The sequence below is a fragment of the Anabrus simplex genome, chromosome 11 (genome assembly GCF_040414725.1).
Source record: "Anabrus simplex isolate iqAnaSimp1 chromosome 11, ASM4041472v1, whole genome shotgun sequence".
NCBI classification, from domain to species: domain Eukaryota; kingdom Metazoa; phylum Arthropoda; class Insecta; order Orthoptera; family Tettigoniidae; genus Anabrus; species Anabrus simplex.
The window spans coordinates 311,900-337,289 of record NC_090275.1 but is presented as its reverse complement, the minus strand read 5'-3'; the positions used below and the strand labels follow the sequence as shown (position 1 = coordinate 337,289).

The following is a 25,390-nucleotide window of genomic DNA, read 5'->3' as shown; positions in this document are numbered from 1 at the left end:
TTTTGAAAAAGGGTCAGTTCTATTAATAGATGATGAGTTGTGTAAGACATTAGCGTTATTATTGTTGGTTTTGAAGGAGATTTTAACATCATGTTTTTTAAAAACGTTAGTGACCTTGTAAATATCTTTATTGAACGTGAAGGTAGAAAATGAAGAAATTTTTGGTTTTTCTTTTTTCAGAGTGGTTAAAGGACGATGTTTGTATTTATTGATAATACTTTCAATGAAAGAACTATTGTAACCATTGAGTTTTGCGATCATACGGATATTGTTCAATTCTTTTTTAAGATCACATTCTGACATTGGGACCGTATAGGCTCGATGAACCATACTATTATAAGCAGCTCTTTTATGGATTTGTGGATGATAGGAAACTTGATGAATAGTGGAAGATGTTTGGGTAGGCTTTCTGAAGATGTTGAATTTTAAGGAATATAGATGCCTAATGATGGTTAAGTCTAAAAAATTTATTCTTTGTTCAGATTCAGATTCGAGCGTAAATTTTATGTGTGGGGCGATATTATTAAGGCTGATAAGAGTAGAAGCTGCGTCTGTTGTGCTTTCATCTAGAATTACCAAAGTATCATCAACATATCTAGCCCAAAAAAGAATATTAATGAAGTTATTATTATTATCAATTTTAGTATGTTCTAAAAAATCTAAGTAAATTTCAGCTAGGATGCCCGAAGCCGGCGATCCCATGGCCAAACCTTCCTGCTGGTAGATAATACCGTCGAAAGTGAAATAGTTATTGTTTAAAACCAATTTCAGGATAGACATAAAGTCTTGTATTTCTAAAGCACTTAGGTGACTGTATTTGCCTAAATTGTTTTCAATTATAGGGTATAATTTAGAGGTTTGAATACTAGGATACATATTAACAACGTCAAAAGAGTGAAGGGAATGGTTAGGTTGGATATGAAAGTTATTAAGATTCTCGATCAACTCTGTAGTATTTTTAATAGATTTTTTAGACAAAAAATGATAATATCTTCTTAGAAACTTTTGAATGAATTGAGAAGCATTGTAAAGAGGACTTGGTCTGTAATTGATGATCGGGCGGATAGGGATGCCGGGTTTGTGTATCTTAGGAAGGGCTTTAGCGGTTGGAAGACTTGGATTCATGCTAATAAATTTAGTTTTTTCGACGGTATTATCTACCAGCAGGAAGGTTTGGCCATGGGATCGCCGGCTTCGGGCATCCTAGCTGAAATCTACTTAGATTTTTTAGAACATACTAAAATTGATAATAATAATAACTTCATTAATATTCTTTTTTGGGCTAGATATGTTGATGATACTTTGGTAATTCTAGATGAAAGCACAACAGACGCAGCTTCTACTCTTATCAGCCTTAATAATATCGCCCCACACATAAAATTTACGCTCGAATCTGAATCTGAACAAAGAATAAATTTTTTAGACTTAACCATCATTAGGCATCTATATTCCTTAAAATTCAACATCTTCAGAAAGCCTACCCAAACATCTTCCACTATTCATCAAGTTTCCTATCATCCACAAATCCATAAAAGAGCTGCTTATAATAGTATGGTTCATCGAGCCTATACGGTCCCAATGTCAGAATGTGATCTTAAAAAAGAATTGAACAATATCCGTATGATCGCAAAACTCAATGGTTACAATAGTTCTTTCATTGAAAGTATTATCAATAAATACAAACATCGTCCTTTAACCACTCTGAAAAAAGAAAAACCAAAAATTTCTTCATTTTCTACCTTCACGTTCAATAAAGATATTTACAAGGTCACTAACGTTTTTAAAAAACATGATGTTAAAATCTCCTTCAAAACCAACAATAATAACGCTAATGTCTTACACAACTCATCATCTATTAATAGAACTGACCCTTTTTCAAAATCTGGTGTATATAGGTTCAAATGCAACAGCTGCAATTCTTCTTATATCGAACAAACAGGAAGAAACTTTAAAATACGATACCTTGAACATGTCAATGCCCAAAAACACAATAAATTTTCTGCAGTTGGTCAGCACATGAATGATTGTAATCATAAATTTACTGACATTAAACAAGATATGACAATTCTCAAAATTATGAATAAAGGACCCCTCCTTAACATAACAGAGAATTGCTTTATAAATTTAGACCAATATTTCAATCCCAATTTCAATCTCAATGACATTTCCGAAAAATCAAACATTCTTTTTGACCTGCTAATTCAACTTTTCAGACAATCAAAATCTAATATTAAAGGTCCGATTGTTCATTCTATTTTTAGCACTTTTCTTAATCATTCTTCCATATTCCCACATCCCTCAGCCCCACCTTAAAAAAAAAAAAAAAAAAAAAAAAAAAAAAAAATCCTTTGATCCTTACCTACCTTCGTTTCTCTCTTCAGCTAAATATAAAAATCCTTTGATCCTTACCTACCTTCGTTTCTCTCCAAAAAAAAAAAAAAAAACGTTGATCCTTACCTACCTCCGTTTCACTCTTCAGCTAAAAAAAAAAAAAAAAAAAACTCAGACCCTTATTTTCCTTCTTTCACCTCCTCAAAATTTCCTTTGATCCTTTCCTACCTCCGTTTCTCTCTTCAGCTCATCACATCACGCTTGAGTTTTCCTTTTGACATATTTATAAAAAAAAAAAAAAAAAAATCTTACTGTCTTTTATTCAGAATCAAATTTATGGTCCGCATTGAACTGCGAATTTATTTCCACCTTTATTTAACTCTATATATGTTGCTCCACCTCGTGAAACATCCATCGTCCTTCAAGATTCCAGAAGCAGAAGAGCTTTCTCCTAGCATCATACTTCGCATCGTCTATTAATTCTGGTTTATGAACATCTTGAGAAGACTGTTACGATTCTTTATTTTCAATCGATCTCTGAATGAACAACATTATCGCTTAAGAACCAAGTTTTTTCGATTTCCATTTCCACAATTTATACAACGCACGGGACTTTTTTAAGGATCTCTATTTTTTAACATAATATAACGCTTCTCTGGTTTCCTAAGCCTCCACACGCAACTATTGCCATGTTCAAAAAAACTGAAGAGCCTTCCAACATCCATGTATTTTGACGTCTATCAATACCTTATAAAACACGACGTAATCTTCTTCGATTATACAACAGCTATGAAGAAGCCAGCATTCAACCTACTATTCTTCTTTATTGCATCATTTAGTGCACAGTGGTCTTTTATAATATACGGCGCACCGAACTTTACATAAATTCCGCTCAGTGCTTCGTCAATTTGGATGAGTTATTATTTTTAATATATCTCTACTCAACTTCCCACTTGGTATGTACCTTTAAAGAGACTGTACTTGTGTTTACATTGTTTATGTTTTCTTCGATCTTTGACTTACTTCAGGCTGATGATGACCTATTACTAGGTCGAAACTAGTCCCTATATAATTTTCATTTTGTATTGAAAAGGTGGACCAATAATAATATAATATTTTACTCTATTGTAATCACAGTTCAATACGGATCTATCATTATGAAACTTATTTCTTTTAATAGAGCAAACGCCGGAAAAGCCATCCATCTGATTTTTGATATGCTCTATTGGTGGAAAAGAATCCAATTCCCTCCATGGGAACTTAGAATTTCCATTTGAAATATGATTGGTCAAAAATTTATTACAGAAATTCTGGATTGGCTCAGTTCAAAACAGGCGGAAAGAAAAGATGAATATGGCCAACCCACAAATGAAAGAACGAAATTTAGTATAGAGAGAACTTATGAACACAAAATTTCTTCAAATAAAGTTCTTCCACTTCGCACCAGGGTGCATGGTCATAGTTTTTTATTAGAGACATCTATAAGAAGAATGTCCACACTTCTTGATCAATGGAAAACAAAACAAGTTGAAATCCACACAGTATTGACAACTTCGTAATCACAAAATTTACTCTAGTGACATCTTCTGAGAAACGAATGAGTTGATTCAGTTTTTAAAGTTCAGAGTGCAATATTGAAAACTTGCGGCGTAGAGGTGTACCTCCCGGTACAGTATATATATTTATATTGTGCTCCCATAGTGCACGCTCTTGTTGGAATATGCGAGACCTGGGACTGTGTTAAGGTGAGTCATGTGGTGTGTATTGGCAGGTCGTGTGAATGTTTTGAATGAATGCTGGTGTCTGAACAAAGTGAAAGATGGGCTATCGATTAGTTTATTTAAATTTTAATTTTAATTTTTTAATCTTGTTTCTGTACCTTTTTTTCTTTTCTTGGTACAGCTTTGTTTATTTCGCCATGTCTTTGCTTTGGGTTCGGCCTAGCCGCCTGTCGGCCATGTCTATATTCTTATTTTCTAATCGTCACGCATGCCTGTAATCCTTTGTTGTTTTATATCTCTGGCCCAGAGATGTTGTACTCAGTGCCATGTTGATACCTTCCTTTAATTTCTTGTGTTTTTATGTTGATCTCTCTGGACGTGTGGGCTTGACATTCTTTCGTGAGTGGAAGAGTTCTATTGTTGTTGCGCGGATAGCGAAAGGAAAGATGTGTGAATAATGTAATCTCGTAAAAGGTTACTGCTTATATTACCATGCGCACGGCCATTTGATAGGAATACTAATTGTAACGAGGTTGTTACTGAATCGGTGAGCTGGTAATAATATATTTGGGTGTTTCATTATTAATTATGTTGAGCTCACTCCACAATGTTTAGAGGTACTCTTGATCTGATTTTTGATATGCTCTGTTGGTGGAAAAATATCTAATTCCCTCCATGGGAATTTCGAATTTCCATTTGGAATTGCTAGGCAGGCATTAATTCCATTGTGGAGTTTTATCTCCCTTATGCAATTATCAGACTGTGCCTCTTAAATAGGCTTCTGATAAGTTCACCTGCATACACCCAGTGTCAGTGGGTAGGGTCTGATACATCCCACTCTGACGAGTCTAGTGTCAGACCTACAGTACGACGAAACGCTGGTTAATAGAGCAAACGCCTGAAAAGCCATACATCTAATTTTTGATCTGATTTTTGTTTTTGGCATGGCCGAAGTTACCCAGGAAGAGGACAACTTTTATCACAAAACTATTCCCTGAAAAACCTATTTCAATAAAATGCATCAAATTGGGTTGATCAGTTACCAGACGTACTTACATTTTGACCCCATAAACCACCGGAATGGAGAATCAAATGCTGGGGCTAGGGAACAGTTTGTTTTCTGCTGTTACCAGACAAGACAATAGTCGGGGCTGCGAAAAAAATTGACTCAACAATGAGCCCACCAATGTTCTCTGGACTACAGAGTGTTGATATAGCATTCTTTTGTACGTGCATTTTAAAACTTGTACATTGGGATCGATTACTCATCCTATGACTGTTGTAGATGGATATTTCCAAGAAGGAATAGTGGCAGAATTAACTGTCAAGTGTTACGTTTGAATTTATAGTTTTAATTTTTTTTTCATTTCAGAAAAACATTTTGTTTACTGCGATACATGAATGCTTGTGCTTGAAGGGGAGACAGATTATTAGCGTGAATGTCTTGGGACTACCAGCACAGTTTATGTACAAGAAGGCGTGATCGTTGTCATCCTCCTCAGCACGCAAAGTTGGTAAGTTCATGTGCCAATATTATTTGGTTGATAATATAAAATTTCTGCTATAATTTTCTAATTTAACGTTTAGATTTCAAAGATTTTGATTTTGTTCAGTCATTGTGATAGTGACAGTGCTTTTTACTACACTATCCACATACTTGTGCCATTATTGTTCTTTCATAGTTTTCTAGTCAAATTGCTCTTCCAATAAAGGCAAAATGTTGTGACTTTATTCGTTTAACAAAGGGCATTTTGAGGGTAATTTATTCTCTCTGGTTGCATCCACTCACGGAGAAAGATCGGTTTAGTATGTTGCTGTTCATTAAACTGAATAAAGTGGACGAAATTCATCCTTGGGACCTCCAAAAAGTTTAACTGTTGCGGGTAAGGAAAACTCCATAGTTGCCAGTTTACTTTTGGACACACTTAAATGCTATTTAACTGGATATGTTTACCAGGTATATGCACAAGTTTTTGCTGGTTTTTGTAGTAAAGAAAAAACATAATTTTCAAGGGAAATTCATTTTTTGTTTATTCTTCACACGTCGTCAATGTTTAAGGTAAATTGATTACCATGCCAGAAAGGCAAGCCATTCGTCGAGCCTTGTTCCAATTGCTGAAGTGGTGCTCTTTGAACGCGTGATAGTCGGATGGCATCAGGTCGGGTAGAACGATGTCCCATCCTAGCGATTTCAAGGTGTCTTCCACTGGTTTTGTTGTGTGAGACAGTGGAGTGTTGTGTAACGATCACTTTGCCATGTCTTCTGGCCCATTCCGGCTGTCTTTCGATCAATGCATGATTTAAATTAATAGTTTGTTGGTGATAGCGTTGTGCATTAACGGTTTAGCCGGGTTTCAAAAGTTCATGATACACAATACCGCTCGGAACCCACCAGACACCAAGCATGGTGTTCTTGCCGAAGCGATTGTCGAAACCATGTCTCGCATGTTCTAATCGATGGAGCGTGTCCACCGTATGTCATATAGAATATTTGGTTTTTAAGATTGTAATTTTGATTAAAATATTGGTCCAAAGGTATAAAGCAGTTTTCTGCTATGTTAAGGAGGGGTCCTTTATTCGTAACTTTGAGGATTTCCATATCCTGCTTAATGTCAGTAAACTTGTGATTGTAATCGTGCATGTGTTGTCCTACTGATGAAAATTTATTGTATTCACATATTCCAAGTATCTTACGTTAAAGCTCCTTCCAGTCTGTCCAACATAAGAAAAATTACAGCTGTTTCATTTTATCCTACATACTCCTGATTTTGAAAAACTATTAGTCTTATTAATAGAAGTGTCTAGCTCATGGCTAAATGGTTAGCGTGCTGGCCTTTGGTCACAGGGGTCCCGGGTTTGATTCCCAGCAGGATCGGGAATTTTAACCATAATTGGTTAATTCCCCTGGCACAGAGAATGGGTGTATGTGTCGTCTTCATCATTTCATCCTCATCACGACGCGCAGGTCGCCTACGGGAGTCAAATCAAAAGACCTGCACCTGGCAAGCTGAAGTCCTCGGACACATCCCTGCATTAAAAACCATATGCCGTTTCCTTTCATTAACCTTTAAGCACACGGGCCAAATTTTAGGACTCAAACACACGCGCGGGGTTTAAACACCCCAGCATTTAAAACGACATATAGTGATTTGGATTTCTGTAATTTATTGACATAGAACAACTCTTTGGCTAATCTATCACTACTTTATTACACAATTGATCATTAGACATCAGTACGAAGCATAATTTGATATACGCATTTTTTCAGACATATTTTCTTAAGTTTACACTAATTACAGAAAAAAACTGCTAAATTTTTGAGAATATAGTCTATTTTGTTTATGTTAAACAAAAAGAGTGATAAGTCATGAAAACTGTAAAGTTTAAACACACACTTATTCGAGAAAATGTTTTGAAATAACGGCACAAAATGTGGCTTGTAAAATTCCTTCAGCACAGAGAAAATGGCGAGTCATGAAAAGAACGGAATGCAAAATGAAATCAAATGATTTAAATATTAACCTTACATCATGTCAGCACAGTACAATAACCCAAATAATTACTTAATTTCTTCTCTATTTGTAAGTTTAGCATCGCGAACTCTCTTATAATTCTGGCTCGCAGAAATTATGAAGATTGGTACAAGTAACAATTGCATCAATCGTACATAGCCAAGCATCATGAGGAGTATTTGCCTCTTTAGCTGCAGTTTTCACAGTAGGGATGTGCATGGAAACTATTTTTCTTGCCCTAGTTCTTACATTTTCTGGCGTAGGATTCTTTTTCCAAACTGTGCCATCCTTTTCTTTGTAAATGTCTAATCTGTGCTAACGGCAAATCGTCATCTCCGTCGCTTTCAATACCCAATTCATCACTTTCACCCTCCTCTTCACCATCGCTGAAGTCGCTGCCAAGAGAATCCTCATCACTGCGAAATTATCCATTTTCTTGCGAGATAAGTCATGCTAGTAAAATTTTTAAAATGCCCACTAACTGTCTGAAACTTCATGTCAGCCAGCAAGTTCGAACCACCGTGTGTTCTACGTGACTATAGCTTTGCCACCATCGCCTATATTTCCGTTTCCGTTTGGTTGCATAATGCAGATAAATCTAGGCTGCTGCAGCTGTGTAAATCTTCCAAAAATGCACTGTCTCAACTGGTGGAACACTGGTAGGTTGCGCGTTACGACCTGCGGTGCGTAACATTGCCCCGTTTAACCTTGGCGCGCGACGTGGTTACGTTCCAGAGTTAGGCGCGCATGTCTGTACCCGCCTTTGAAGTATCAAAAATAAGGAAAGTCAATTCAGTTCAGAAAACCTATAAACACACAATTTCTTTAAATTTCTAGTTATTTCACCTTGCACCAGAGTGCACGACATCAGTTCTTTAATCGAGACATCTGTGGAGAAAAGTCCAAACTCCTTGAAATAGTTGTTGCAACACACACACAATAAATCCTGTCGTTTTAGGAAACTTAAAAATAACACATTACCCTAACCCTTTAGTAGTGACATCTTTTGATCAACGTCCCAACTTCTTGCACTAGTTGTTTCAAGTTTTGTATGTTACATTGCGTACCTCGCATTACAGAAATAACACAAGAAGGCTTATATTTGAATTCGGGGAATGGCGTTTACTTCGAAGTATGCATATTTCAAATTAACCAACTTCAAATTCACTGTATAACATTGGAATGATTTTTCCACAAGTTGTATCTTAAGTGTAAAACTTTTTTTTTGCTATTTTGTGATTTATCCTCATTATTTAGTGTATCGCTTGTTGTTGTTTGAGTCATCAGTCCACTGACTGGTTTGATTCAGCTCTCCATGCCACCCTATCCTGTGCTAACCTTTTCATTTATATGTAACTACTGCATCCTACATCTGCTTGTCATATTCATACCTTGGTCTACCCCTACTATTCTTACCACCTACACTTCCTTCAAAAACCAAGTGAACAAGTCCTGGGTGTCTTAAGATGTGTCCTATCACCCTATCTCTTCTCGTTAAATTTATCCAAATAGATCTCCTCTCACCAATTCGATTCAGTATCTCTTTATTCGTGATTCGATCTATCTCCATATCACCTTCAGCATTCTTCTGTAACACCACATTTCAAAGGCTTCTATTCTCTTCTTTTCTGAGCTAGTTATCGTCCATGTTTCACTTCCATACAATGCCACGCTCCACACGAAAGTCTTCAAAAACATCTTTCTGATTCCTATATCAATGTTTGAAGTGAGCAAATTTCTTAAAATGCAGACTAGCACAAGCAAGGAAGAGCTTTCTTATGCCGTCCTTTACCAAGGTCGATAGCTGCAGTCGCTTAAGTGCGGCCAGTATCCAGTATTCGGGAGATAGTACGTTCGAACCCCACTGTCGGCAGCCCTGAAGATTGTTTTCCGTGGTTTCCCATTTTCACACCAGGCAAATGCTGGGGCTGTACCTTAATTAAGGCCACGGCCACTTCCTTCCCACTCCCAGCCCTTCTCTGTCCCATCGTCGCCGTAAGACCTATCTATGTCGGTGGGACGTAAAGAAACTAGCAAAAAAAAAAAGAATGTCCTTACTTCTGCCATTGTTAGTTATTTTACTACCCAAGTAACAATATTCATCTACTTCCTTTAAGACTTCATTTCCTAATCTAATATTTCCTACATCACCTGCCTTTGTTCGACTGCACTCCATTACTTTGGTTTGGACTTATTTATTTTCATCTTGTACTCCTTACCCAAGACTTCGTCTGTACCATTCAGCAGCTTCTCCAGATCTTGTGCAGTCTCGGGTTGAAATAAAAAGCTTGAGATTTGCCGATGATATTGTTATTTTATCTCCTTGGACTGTGATTTCCTTTCCAAATTCCTCTTTGATTTCCTTTACTGCCTGCTCTATGTGAACATTGAAAAGGAGAGGGGATAAACTGCAGCCTTGCCTCACTCCTTTCTGGATTGCTGCTTCTTTTTCAAAGCCCTCAATTCTTATCACTGCAGACTGATTTTTATACAGATTGTAGATAATTCTTCGTTCTCGGTTTCTGATCCCATTCACCTTCAGATTCGTAAATAGCTTGGTCCAATCGACATTATCGAATTTATATATGTATATATTTAAACATTAAGCATAGTATTTTATTAGAATTGTGGCATTCTTATTTAATCTCAGTAATGTTTTATCCTGTACAGCCGCTATTGAATAAGCAGGTCGACGACGACCTATTTAACAGGTCGAAACTGGTACTGTGTTGTAATGTAATTTATTATACAAAGTGTCTAATAATTTAAAGTATTGATTAGGTGGATAACTCTCGTCCTTCATACTTGTATGGTAAACAATGAAGCATAGCTAAACAGGAGAACTCTCGGGCGTCTATGACAGAGTCTCACCAGAGGTCTTGTACATCCTGACATACGACATGGAATGTTGAATATTATTTTCTCTGCCCTTCCAAAATTTGCACTACCTCTGCCAACTTTGAGCCCGCTACTTCGAGATCTGGAGGCTGACACTCTACCACTGATACATGGAGGCAGCTAGAGTAGGACCATTAGGCAGTACCGTATGGTTGATACGAGGCATTACGGAGGTTATAAAAAAGAATTGTAATCAGTAGAAAATGGTAAATGGGATGGTTTTAGAGTAGTGTTTTTCAGGAGTGTGAAAACAGATATGTACCTTTAAAGGTGGTCAGGAATGGGAAAGAACATCTGCATTATAAAGAGATTAAGGGGGAGCTGTATATTATAAAGAAACACAAGTTAGGAATGGTTGTGGAAGTAAGGAAACCTTGAAGGAACTTACCAGGAAATTGAATTTTACAAAAAAGTCAGCTAATAGTAATTTAATGGCAAATATAGTTGACTGTCATCATAATTTTAGGGAAAAATAAAAGGGTTTGTGGAGGCAATTTAAGGCAGAAACAAATTCCAGGAAGGACATTCCAGACATCACCCCTTAAGGCTATGCTGGGAATTTTGCCCTAACGTAACTAGCAGATACATCTGTTTCCAAAAATTGGCGGCAAAAACGGGAATTGTTCCCCTCACTCCAATCATCAGACCCACTATGTCAGTTTCTTCTAGGTGGTATTTCTCCCTGTTCATATTCCACTTCTCAAGGTTGACAGTTCAGGGCTGCGACTTACGGCTTTCAAAGCGGAGAGTGGGGTGGATAATGTAACCTCTCTTATTTTTGAAGGCAGTGATGTCGATCCTTCTGTGGCTCCCGATAAGTCATGAACCTCTTCAAATACCTGGAAACCGCGGTCTTTCAGCGTTGTCGCAATGAACGAGCGGATGTTATGATGACACGTATTTCTTGGAAGTTCACCACGAGGTCTAGATCGCAGAATATGCGCGAGAGTTTCAATCTCCTTGCGGCAGTGCCTACAAAGGGGATCCTTCTGAGACCTTCCTGGTACCGATCTAACTCCTCACGTATTTGCTGTAATCTTAATTGCCACACGCCATTCACTACATGACGAGCCTTGATTTGACAATTTGTTTAAGATTTTATTTTGAGTCGAATGCTTTTGATCGATTGATGAAATCTATCAAAACAAAGGAAACAATTTTGAATTATCCATGAATGCGTGAATATACATGAGAACCGGATGTTCACGAGCTAAAAGAGCCCACTGCCACTGCTGTTGAAGAAGAGTGTAAACGTTAACTTTTTACACTTCAAAATCAACTACTTTTCAAACAAACCGGGTACATTAATAAGATGGTAAGGACAGTAAGATGATGGAAAAGAAATGCCGGTAGGTGCCAGTGGAGATGGATGACAGACAATTATTATAATACCGTAAATGTAAGAAATTTATTTCTTTTTCACCTATTCAGTACAAGTCAGTTTTAAAGTTAGAGTTAAATGCTCATTAAAATAACAATTGGTACATGTTTTGCCCTTTCCTATGGGGCATCATCAGCCGTATAATTACCTCAAACCATATTTGGTACCTGGTTAAAATTGATCCAAAATCGACTACAGAATTGAATATATTAAAAAACTTCACCTAAAAAACCCATCATAAGAACCACTTGATTTAGGTACAAGTGAAAATGACAGTATTGATGGCATTGAGCCATGGTCAATGTTGAATATGAATGAAAGTTTAAAAGTATTCTTACAAAATGATGAAAGTGAGTACAGAGCAATACAAATGATTATATACAAACTAAGGAAATTGCATACAAACTAATAAGGAAATGCATTTCAACACTGTGCCATTTTTCATAATACTGGACGTGGCCATGTGAACGTGATTTAGTCTTATTCAAAAGAAGCGAATAAGTTCTAATTTTTAATTTTAAAAAATGTTACTAGCCCAGAAAGACGTTATATTTATGCCGTAGTTCTACTCGAGCACCTGTGTTGAACAATTTATTAGAGAACCACGTAATTAGGCCGTTAAAATGTCATTAGACCATCTTCTTCCATTGAGCAATATTCTGTGTTAAAATGGCCTGAAAATATTTCTGTATTTACTGTGTGAAAGGCATTGCTGAAATCAAGAAGTGCAAGTAACGTGAGCTGCCGTTCGTCCATCGCACGTCTCATGATAACTGTCAGTAGGGCAGTGGCCCTGTCTGTAAAGGGTCAAACAATTTGTATTTATTTAGTCGGTTAATTGCACGTGTGCCATGCGTTCAGAGAGAAGGTGGATAATAAGTACAGGTGAGGGAGTTTTTAGAACAGAACATTGTCGGAAAGAGGCCACTTGTGAGGCAGGTGTTTGATATGAGTAATGACAGGAGGAATGTCAATTTGTTGTAGGAGTACGGCTCCTATAGCTGGTGATGTGATAGTAGTTCACGTTTCACTTCAATCTCGCCGATTTCACGAAATTCAAAGAATGGCCTATTTGGTGGTAGTTGGTTCAGAAGAGAATTTAGTCTCACATATTGTTTGCATTTTCTTTTTACTTTTTATTTCAGAAAAATGTCCATTTAATCTATGCAGAGAGTTTCTTTACGTCGCTCCAACACACAGGTCTTATGGCGACGATGGCATAGGGAAGGGCTAGGAGTGGAAAGTGTCCGTGGCCTTAATTAAGGTAGAGCCCCAGCATTTGCTTCGTGTGAAAATGGGAAACCACGGAAAACCATCTTCAGAGCTGCCGACAGTCGGTTTCGAAATCACTATTTCCGGAATACTGGATACTGGCCGTAGCTATCGAGCTCGGCTTTCTAGATTACATGGCTGGGGCAAAACTTTCCCCAATTCTTGTGGAACGAAGTTGTTTCCAAGTGTTTGACTCGTTTCAATTTCCAGCCAGGTGTTGGTAAAAAGAACATTTCTTATTTGGGATTATTATTTTACCTCTATTCCGAAACGTCCGGTACTGTTGAAGCGCGCTGCCCTGTAGAGCGTCGCCGATCAGCCATGGAGACTATGGCCGTGCCCTGAGGTGCGTGTTGGAAACTTTTAGTTCGCTTATACTTGACAATTTTCTTACCGATATCCTTTATATTTTTACGTCATCCCATGGACTATTCAAGTCATCAGCTCTTCGATCTAAGTTCATATGTTTAATGTCCCTGAATGTGAATACTAGGGTGCTTTGAGCGAGTAAGACAAATATATTGTCAAGTGTCGATATGCTGGGAGTAAGGGTCTGGTCACGTGATACTATTTTCTGTGAATTGTTGGTGATCGTTAACTCAAATAGTGTATATGCTATTTCTAGCCGAGTGCAGCCCTTGTAAGGCAGACCCTCCGATGCACAGTGGGTAATTTCTAGCATCCAGCCAGCCAAAAACAATATTTTCAACCCTTGTCTTTGGTGCGCATTTTCTATGAGTCGTGTTTATAAGACTCTTGGGTACAGTAATTAAGTATTGAAAAGTCGCGCTGTCTGATTATCTAATCTCACCGAAGGCCTAAAGTGGCTCTCCTCCGTCAGCGCACATATTCTGGCGAGGCGACCGCGCAGTTATTATGTGAGGGCTCAGTAAAGTGGTCAGAACTAAATATTTCCTCAGCTTGCAATGTGATTATATTAGATGAAGGTATGTATTTTTATATAGTATGTAGCATTTTCTGAAAATTACTATATTGTTTTCCGGAACGTGCACTTAAAATTCAGGTACACGGTGTCCAAGCGCTATATAACACAAATTTGAGCTGACTTTCAAAATGGATTGCCTTTGATTTCCGCAATGAAAGTCTTTTGGATGAGTTATTTATACTTTAGTGAATAGAAAACTGTGATTTTTTTTTGCTGCGACCAGGCGCGACCATGAGAGTAATCAATTTTTTTCAGAAGCCATGTCGGAGGTAGGTTTTCGAGCTCTTGAGGAACAGCAGGGAATGTAAACGGAACAATGATATTGCGAATGTTGTAATTGAACAGTTAGGCTTTGAGGATTGTTCCGAGGATATATCCAAGCCAATAAGGAAATCTGTCAGTATTCTGTGTGCTGACATTCGATCACGCTGGACAAAATATAGTAGAAAAATGGACAAATTGCTGAAGTACAATAAAAGTTGGTTCGAGCAGAGAATGAGCCTTGCAGAAGGACGTGCATCACAACAATGTCAGAATGATCCTGCCAGTACTATAGCTCATTCCATGTTAGGAAAACAGTATTGTCGAACGGCTCCGCTCAACGCCATGACGGGAAAACGGCGGCACATAAATTTATGAAATTCAGTATGTAAGTTCAAGACAAAAGGCTGAAGAAACTAAGATACAAATTATTTTCGTGAACTAAAGGAGACGTGGGGTTTACAGGGGCCACTTTCGGTTCGTACAGAATCAGAGGTAAACTACATCACATAAGAGACCTCAGCACTGAAATATAAGGCAAATTGCGAGAGAAAATAGACAAATAATTTTATGGACTTGAGGGGCGGGTGATGTATTTGATTTCATTTAATAAATTTATCCAGACAATAAAAGCCAGAAAAGAGACGCAGTAAATAAATACTGCAGATGACTTCACTACAGAAGTTTAGGGAGGGAACGCGTCTATTGGTTGATATCCGAAGCAAAGTGTTGGCAATACCAATGATGGAAACCGCTAGAAGATTCTTCAGAGAGGCTTCCAATTCTGCGGATATTACTGGAGTAAATATAAATTTAATAAACCATCTACGTGCCATAGTAGAAACTCTTTCGTGTGGATATGCCATTGTACGCAAAGGAAACTATACAATTGTACTTACAAAAATACAAATCGTATTACATGCCTGTAGCTTTGCACGAATTCTTGGGTCATGGAGAGGTCATTAGGTCCTGTATTATACCTATTGGACAACTCTTCTAGGAAGCCCAGGAGACCAAGAATAAAGATAATAGGAAACCTTCCAGAAAGACACAAATACTGACCTTTTCCATAGGCTGCTAATATCATCGGACCCTTATATTATTATACCAGCTTAGGGAAATCAAGGAGGAGGAAGAAGTTGATTCCGCTTTCACGAGAAGTGGTCAGCTTACTGTCTGAGATTCCTGTATCTGGTTCTGCCGAAGGAGATAATGACGGTGACGATAGCGATTATGATGTAACTGCATCTAACGAATAAATTGTTTGGCAAGTACATGTATTCCTGTATATGTTTTTAAACATTATAAACAACATGTCCCACTATTAACATATATTTAATTTCTTAAAGCTATAACGAAAAATGATTCAAATTAGAAAGATTACTAATTCTATTCCTGGCGTAGACATTCGTTCTTTGTACTTGATTGACGACACAATTATCTCTAATAATAGGAGTTACATACTAAGTTTTATGTAAATCGGTCCATTAGACACGGAGATACGATTTTTGGCCGGATAGAGTCCTGAAATTACGCACTGTGCGATGGGGGTGGGCGGCATCTGCCATGTGGAGGTAACAGCGTGTTATTGTGGTGGAGGATCGTGTTATGTGTGGTCTGAGTTGCAGGGATGTGGGGACAGCACAAACACCCAGCCCCGGGGCCATTGGAATTAACCAATGAAGGTTAAAATCCCCGACGCGGCCGAGAATCGAACCCGGCACCCTCTGAACCGAAGGCCAGTACGCTGATCATTCAGCCAACGAGTCGGACATTAGTGTAAGTGAAGATGAGGTATGATTTGCGGGCATTAGTGGAATATTGTCAAATGTGGAAAATACCTTACTGTTGTTTTGTATCTCCAGCCTGTTCCAGTAAATTAGTATAGAAGTCCCCAAATATTAAAATATGTTCATAAGTAGGTGATAGTCCCTGTAGAAAGTCTTCACTGTCTGACAGGTGACCCACCTGTGGTGGCTGATAAACTACTCCTATTAGGACTTTAACTGTTGTCACAGTGATCCCGGCAAAAATGAACTCGGGTCTCGGGTCAGCACAGTGCGCAGATGTGCATATAATGTTACATTTAATATAATCTCTACAGAACAAGGCTACTCCTCCACCTCTTTTACCTATTCGGTCATGCCTGTAAATATTATAGCCCGTTATGTGAACCATACTACTAGGAATAGTTGCGCGTAACGAGCTCTCATTAGCACAAGCTACGTGTACATCGCTGTTTTCAAGAATAGCTGTTAGCTCTTCGTGATGGGCAGATAGCGGTTGGGAATTTAAGTGAATACAGTTTAATGCTCGGGAGTTTGGCCTGAAATACTCTCACTAATGAGCTCTGGCAGCGGGGTGTCTGCAGTCCGAGCGAAGATCCTGGAGCATGTCGTGGGAGTTGGTAACACTGTTAGCAGCCACGGTCTCTTGGCTTCTTTCATCCCATTTTCAAACAAATACCTTATTTTGCACGGCCTTAAGTCATTTTGAATTTCGTAACGGTATACTAATTAAACTGTGTTGATTATTCCCGACAACTAAATGAATCCGTAAATGAGGATTTGGACGAATAAAAGGGATCTTACGGGCTCTGATATTAGGAGCGTTCGTTGGCGACCACGGGGCCCGTAGGCGAGTCCACTTACGTGTGGCAGGCTCCTCAGTTTTATGTATACCATCCGACCTCCCGTGGACTGACCCCGACAATATTACATATGGAGGCCTAGGGAGACTTTCATTTTCACGCACTTCGTGGTCCTTAGTCTTCTTCAGTCGATACCTTGAATTTTCGAAGTGTCGGACCCCTTCCATTTTTCTGTCTTATGTATAACACTAATGATCGGAAAATTTATTCTGTATGACTTTTGTTATGTAGTACATTTCGGTAGGACAAATAAAGTTGGCATTTACAAGTTGAATTTAGGCGCCTTCCCCTAAACTGCCATTTCATCCAGGTGAATACAATTATTTATAGCCTAGAGTGTAGTTCCTTATTCCCCGACTTTACATACTGAATTTCGTTACATTCTGTTAGCCCACTTTGTCGTGGTTCGGCGTTGTTATGGACTTATATGAATATCTCCGTTATCACAGCCGGTACGGTAAAAAAAAGTACGTGGTATTTATCGATAGGACCAGTAATAACATAATTATTTGAGAATTAACTTCAGGCCTTCCCGTAAACTGCCATTCCACTCAGTGTGAATAAAGTAATTATATTCAAGATTGTAATGGCTCATTTCCCGCCTTTACATAAAGTGATCTTGAGCCGTTTATTCGTGATGTCCGTACACACACAGAGATGAACTCGCAGCAATGTACAGACAACTCTTGGAAGTTACACTTTTTTATATGGCTTTCAAATGGAGTCAAAACAAACTCTATTGAATGCAGTTGTACTTTGGCGTCTACTCGTGAGAAAGCTGCATACAACTGTGTCCAAAACGAATCGACAGCGTCATATGCGCTCAGAGCACTGCGGAGAGCCTTTGAATTAAATCCAGGCCTTTGGCACGCATTCTGTGACACCCCCTACCGGCCAACGTTCAACGGACGGTGCTCGAACCGGGTAACCACGGCCATCGGGTGGGCCGCAGAATGGAAAACAAGATTTATTCGAGAGAGAGCATTTTTCACTGAACAGTTCAGATTTGATGGCTTGTATATGTGGAAGGCAACAGAAGCCAGGAGCACGCCGATAGATTTAGCTGTGTACGTAGGTCGTCATGATAGAACGTACGTGAGGTTTATTGTATTTTACTTGTAAAAAAGACATAAACCTTCCTCCCTACCGCTGTGACATGCCGGAAACAATGAGCGTTGGTCTCGCGGGCGATGTTGCTAAATGTGCACGAGGACCATGCCAGCCTATCAGCAGGGAGGCCCTTCTTCTATCAAGCCGTGCACATTTAGCAAATCCCATCTGAAGTCTCCCGTGTAGCGATCTGACAGGTGATAAAACAATAACAACCCTCCATGGCTCGTTTATCCTGTATTTAGATTGTGCTGTCCTGTGCTAAGAGAACTGTCTTAAACAAAATTCTATACATATTTATAATATGCACGACGTGCGCATTTTTCATTAAAATAAGTGTTAGAGCGTTTCAAGAAGTGCTGAATTACTGTGCATATGACATTTCTTGAAAAGGTGCTTCAGGAGTGTTTTTGTGTTTACGCGTGTTAACCATACAGACCATATGAATGCCTAAACTGTTGTTTTTGTATATCTTTTACACTACTGCTGGAGATTTGTAGGAACGGCCCCTGGGTGGGGTACTGTACAGTCGTGCATTACGAATGTGTCAGGCTGGTGGCCTCAAATCTACATCGCGGGCGCAGTGTGTTCATGCATAACCGCAGTACCAGCCTGTAAATTTGGTTGCGTATAAAAGTGTACCAGGGGCACGAAAAGTTATACGACTCGCACTACACCATTGCTGTGGAGGTTGCCAGTGCAACAGTTTCTAAGGGGTTAGTCATACGTGTAGTATTTATGTGCAAAATTCGTTGAGATTTTACTAATAGTTGCCTTCAACGACTCTCAAATTGTAGAGTCTCTAGATCTTTCCTGTTCAACTGCCTGGGACCTCTGTTAAGATTGGTTCTGGTCTGAAAAAACTTCGAATATTTTTAAGGCTCAACGTGACCAATTGTATTACCTACCCGTTAGATCTTGAGTCAGAAGTTTTAAATCTGTTGGGAATGCGGGAAGACTCTGTTCACAACCGGAAGATCCTTTCTGTTGTGCAGTCGAAAATATTGAAAAATCAATATTGCGTTGCTGGTCGTTACGTGCGTGAGTTAATGATGATGAAGTTGCTAGTGGGCCCAATCTTTGTACGGACTGGGTTTAATTTTGAATATTTACTTGCCTTTATTATGAGAAGTAGAGAATGTCCACAATTGTTTGATTTTAGTTCTCTCGCAGCTAAATGAAGTATGTATCCTTGCTATTTCTTGGCAGGGAAAACTTAGTTTAAAGTTGTATATGTAGTGTCAGGATTTAAAATCAAAGCTCCTCCCAGGATATTTGTGTTATATCCTTTTACCATTAAGCGTGTTGAACATGAAGCCAATGATCCAATTGTCGGGTGTTGTATTCTCTATTTCAGAAATTTCTACAGTTCTTAAAACCGGGCGAGTTGGCCGTGCGCGTAGAGGCGCGCGGCTGTGAGCTTGCATCCGGGAGATAGTTGGTTAGAATCCCACTATCGGCAGCCCTGAAGATCGTTTTCCGTGGTTTCCCATTTTCACACCAGGCAAATGCTGGGGCTGTATCTTAATTAAGGGCACGGCCGCTTCCTTCCAACTCCTAGGCCTTTCCTATCCCATTGTTGCCATAAGACCTATCTGTGTCGGTGCGACGTAAAGCCCCTAGCAAAAAAAGACTTCTTAAAGGATCTGGGGAACTCGTCTTAGGACTGTCATTACGGTTAAGACTTCATTGGCGGAACTGTTTGGCGTGACAGATTTAGTATGGTCCAAGTTATAAGTGAATAAATGTTGATCAACCTTGTTAGCGACAACACGAAGATCTGGAGAAAGTTGTGAGATGGTCATCAGACACTGGTATTATTCTTATTGGGGTGAAAGGTCAGGTCGTAAGTTTCACAAAGGGGAGAAGTTCTCTGTTTTAACTTGGTAATTGGATGACTGTAACTGATGGTGATTGTATATACTAGTTACACATCTCTTGAGATTGCTGTGGTGTTATAGGGGTTGTAGGAGTGATGTACCCCAAGTGGAGTATGTTCATATTGTGCGGGACCTTGATGCGAGAACCGTGAAAGTTACAAAGGAAAAGAGCATGGCCTGTTCTTCGTGATTTGCGATCAAAGTAGTGTTACAAACATTAGGCGTTCAGGAGGCGAGACGGTCGACTAAGTGGTATGTTTCGAGCTGCCGGCGAGAGGTGGCTTGGAATGATATTAATAAACGAATAAGCTTCAGGGAAGATTTTATGAGAATAAAAGTACATAAAAGTAAGAAGGAATTCAAGAGGACAAATTGGAGGAAATATTTATTTATAGGAATCGGATTAAAGTAACTTATCATCCAGTAAACTGACATCTGGTCAACAACCCTAAATGCAGGTCAGAGGTGTTTCATTGATTGATTCATCATGTATCTCGTATTTCGTGAAATGTCTAATGGTTTTAGTCCAGATTAATGGGCTGTTGCCCTACAGCTAAAGATGAATTATTATGAACTATTATTATTGTTTTGATTAAATTTTGGGATGCTTAGAATCAGTATTGTGTATTCAGAATACGTAACATCTTATAGATCAGAATATTTGGATAACTTTTTGCCGCTATCCTGACTCATCGAATGGTATATAACAAAAATAGTAAAATTTTATTTCAGGATTTCTACTTATCGGTGCCTAATTTATAAAATGGAAGTGATAACACAACTATTAAACAACCTTAGCCTCATTTTATGCCAGAGGGTTTGGAACACCAAAACTATTGAACAAATTATTATTCTTTAGATCCTTTTTATTACAAGAGAAATATTTGACCTGCTGTGGAATGTAGTAACGTGATATTTCGGGTTATATTTCGCTGCTGAGTTTGAAACAGATAGGTTTTTAACATAGTTCATAGGTGTTTCTGATGTGGAATTAGCTTTCTTGGAGTACATTGATCCATTTTCAAGTGTAAAATACAAACGGAGTGTTAGTGGTTTTTATATTGAGAGGAAGTCCAACTCGACAACCATCGTCAAAATCCGTACGATGTATAACTTGAAATGGTTGTGAGGATTTTGTTCCTTGTGACCCTGGGTTTAAGATCTGCAGAATGCATGTGCAGCTTACCATACACCCGGATGAGACAGGTCAAGACGTGTGATGTAAATTATTTGGGCCAAGCACGGCAGTGAAGCAGTGAAATCAATCATTTGTACAGTATGACAGTGTTAAGTAGGTTCATTTTGTCTACGTGATAATGAACGTCAGACACGGACTGCAGGTTCTGCGATACTAAGTTTTACTGCTTCAGCTCTTTTTCCAAGCGAAGTCCGAGCCGGTGGAATGTTGTTGGGCTAGTCATGTCTCTGGTAACTTGTTCCTGTTTGTCTAAGGGAAGACTATATTCCATATCGGGTATAATAAATATTCCTAGGTGTATGAAAACCTACAACCTCTTTTCCAGACATTGACCGGGTCGGGGATGAAATGAATGATGCAGATGTAGGCTATTAGTACGATGGGGTCGCCACTCCCAAAGTGATTTGTTAATGACTGATAGATGCTATGAAATGAGAATGGAGTGTGTAGCTGGAATGAAAGATGACAGGGAAAACCGGAGTACCCGGAGAAAAACCTCTCCCGCCTCCGCTTTGTCCAGCACAAATCTCACATGGAACGACCGGGATTTGAACCACGGTATCCAGCGGTGAGAGGCCGACGCGTTGCCGTCTGAGCCACGGAGGCTTCCTCCTAGATGTATATCTAAATGAAAATTAACATTGTCATTTAGTTGGTAATTAAGTAGAAACGAAGTGGACTGCATTTTACAGGACGTGGCATATCATGTGAGAAGCGCTAATTCTTAGGCTCATCGTCCTACAATTATCGTGGGCAAGGTATTTTAAGTCCTGAACATACTGACTTTGTACATGGATTTGCCATTCCAGAGTTGACACGCGACAATGGCTAGGAAACGTTGACGGCTGTCGATGGAAATATTCCCCAGAATGCGGAAGTTTGTGACCATGAAAGCTCTTCATTTGGTACTCACCTTGGATAGCACGAGGGAAGACCATGAAAGCTCTTCATTTGGTACTCACCTTGGTTAGCACGAGGGAAGATGAAAGCTCTTAATTTGGTACTCACCTTGGTTAGCACGAGGGAAGATTGTGACCATGAAAGCTCTTCATTTGGTACTCACCTTGGTTAGCACGAGGGAAGATTGTGACCATGAAAGCTCTTCATTTGGTACTCACCTTGGTTAGCACGAGGAAAGATTGTGACCATGAAAGCTCTTCATTTGGTACTCACCTTGGTTAGCACGAGGGAAGATTGTGACCATGAAAGCTCTTCATTTGGTACTCACCTTGGTTAGCACGAGGGAAGATTGTGACCATGAAAGCTCTTCATTTGGTACTCACCTTGGTTAGCACGAGGGAAGATTTTGTTTGCTTGCTTTAGCTACATAATTTGAAGAATGCTGGGTACGATCGATTGTAGGCTCTCCTTTACTGGTGCCGAGATGGTTAGTAACAGCTTTGTATTGCATTATTAGTACACTGCTTTGTAGTAGAGCAGCTTGTCTCGTTCTTTTTAGTGACTGGGCGACGTCAATTGTGTTATAAGGGGGCAAGTAGGCCAAGGAAGTAGGCTGTTTCTCTCAGAATAGAAGTTATGTGATACTAAGCAGACTCGGGATGTTCTGTAGTAGCTTTAATACTATTCCTTGCCTCCGAGCTGGATCATACGCTGCTTTTAGGTCAGCGAATTCAACGTCTCTGATAGCCGGCCTACTATATGACGCCAACGCCAGCAGTCTTATCAGCGCTCCTGCGTTGCGGCCTCGAATTCAACTTGTTCAGTCATTGGTCACTGCTGTAGACGAGCTATCACTAATTCAAAAGGGCATTTTTGGGTTGCCAGAAAGTCAGAATGAGATTTACTCAGCCATCGTCTTGTTCTAGGGCTCGTAGTTCCTTTGCTACGAGACGTGTTTTTGGTGTGGTTCGACTGGTGCGCTGTCTACCTCGATCGCCCCGACCCATCTTCCATTGAATGTGTTGGGGTGACATATGATGCAGTATGTACGGGCATGTGAAAACAGCAGGTGAATGGTATTAACCACACTGTTTTGTATTCTCGTATACAGATGATCGTACCTGCGACAAAGTGAGGGTTGTGCACCGAAGTTCAAATTGGACACCCGTGTGTTCAAGTACCCTTACAGATGTTACTTGAAGTGAAAATACCAGAGTAGCCGTCACTCACGCACACGCACAAATGATCTCGGTCATTTTGCATTTTGTTTTCCTGACCTCACTGCGCCCTGTCGATTTAGGCTGAACTTCGACTTAAAGGGCGTCTCTGCGACCACGAAAACTGTGAATTCTGTGTTTGTCATTTTAGATTTTTTTTGTTTTGCTTTGCCACCGCATTCTCTAGGAAAGTTAGCTGTGCCTCAACCACGCATTATCTTCCGATCAGAAGTAAGTCACATAGTCCTATCTACGAGTAGTAGGTTTGGTCGAAATTGCTCCAAGTGTTCGAATGATCTTGGTACATATTCAAAAGCCGTCGATTTCGGGATTATCAAGTAGCATGTGCATGATTACGGTTTTTTCGCCCCAACTTCAATGATCATAGGTGGGCAACGCGCTCCCTGTCGGCGGCTTCTGTGCGCACTGTGGCTTGTCGCAATATAATTCTGCATTTTATCTGATCTTGATTTGATCTCTTCATACCGGTATGAAATAATGCCAAGCGTTGGGTTAATATACAAATAATACTGACAGATGTGCAAAGTTGCCGGGACTATTTCCATAGCAACTCTCTTTACGCGCTATAGATATATACCGGCTATCGGATAACTTTCATAAAACTGCCTCTGATAAACACCGTTCATCACTGTATCGGAGGAAAGGTGTAGAAGAGAGATTGTAAATAAATATTGCTATGACCTATGTTAATGTAAAACCAATCATAAGAGGTAAATTCCGTTTTATGCTGCGTCTCTTTCAGAAGCATTTCCGCCTGCTGAAAATTTGGAAAACTCTTACCTATTACTCTACTGAACCTTATTTTAAACTAAAATGCCAAATTTCGCCAAAATCCACCCATCCATTTCTCCGTGTTGGTGTAACGGACACAGAACATTGCACTGACAATACAGTAATAACAGACTGGAATGATCCGTCCACAGACAGCGGTGAACAATGCTCTGTCGCTGAGTGTAAACACTCCCCATTCTTAGCAGGTATCGAATACATGGAATACTGTGTGTCTGATGTAGCGTACCAGTACTTATCAGAACATTCATGAAACGGAGGAATTACATTTTGAAACAGAAAATTATTTATCTTGCTTGCTTGCAAATTGGGCCAGTATTCACTTGGACTGCTGTAGTCGGTTAGCTCCCTCAGTACCGCAGCAGTATTGCACTCTATCGGAGGTGGGTGGAGGCAGAAGAGGCAAAGCACACCAGAACGAACAGTAGTCAACGAAATGTTACTGTTGATCAGTTTTATGGGCTTTCGATATGAAACACTCTCCCATTTACTTTTCTTTGGACTCTTATATTATAGGACATCCAATATCTCCTTCCCTTTAGGAGTCCTAGTTATATCATTATTCCGACTATACGACGTTTTCTAAATTTGATAGTTATCACACTTTTCCTTGTTTTTATGGGACGTTGACTTAAGAGCTTATGACAAAAACACCACATTCTCCAATTAACGTGACTGATCAACATTTCCATGTTAGCGATGCTCCACGCTGTTATGGACTGTGCAAGAAAAGTCTGAATTCATGAATGTCTGTCTTATCACAGCGCCACGGCAAAACTGTAGATCGGTGTTGTATTTTGTATGGCATTTATCCATAGAACTTCTAATAACGTTAATATTTCAGATCTAAATTTGAGGCGTCCCCTAAACCACAATTTCACACTGAGTGAATGAAATCATTTATGGCCTGGAGTGTAATGCCTTCTTTCCCGACTTAACGATTTTCATTTTCTGATAAGTAATTTTCTTGTGATGCGTCGACAGGCAGACACACAGATAAAAATATATTTTCCCTGTCACTGTGGGCAAAGCCAATGGAGATATTCCGAGCAGTTTTGACACAACTGCAGTATATGGTTCTGGCTGGTGTGTGAACGGATCTGTCGGGACCAACCTTTCTCATTCTGAGGTCTATCATTTTAAGTTGTTTCCTTTTTGTTAATTCAGACGAAAATAATTAGGGTGTATGGGTAACATGACTCGGTGTGATGAGTGCGTTCGGTTTCCTTCACTTCTATTCGAACAATGGAAACACTGACTAGAATCCTACGGCAGGTCTTGATGTTCATTCGCATTAGAAAAA

At 39.3% G+C, this 25,390-nt stretch overlaps 1 protein-coding gene across 2 annotated transcripts in view; it reads left to right on the top strand.

Annotated features, from left to right (window-relative positions):
* Window positions 1–25,390, top strand: part of LOC136883554 (uncharacterized) — a 211,681-nt gene that overhangs the window by 90,278 nt on the left and 96,013 nt on the right. The window contains exon 5 of one of the 2 annotated variants that reach the window (XM_067155931.2): window positions 5,425–5,566. The exons of the other annotated variant lie outside the window; for it this stretch is intronic. The gene's annotated coding sequence lies outside the window, so the exon portion shown is untranslated. The remainder of the gene's footprint in view (window positions 1–5,424; window positions 5,567–25,390) is intronic. 2 annotated transcript variants of the gene reach the window in all.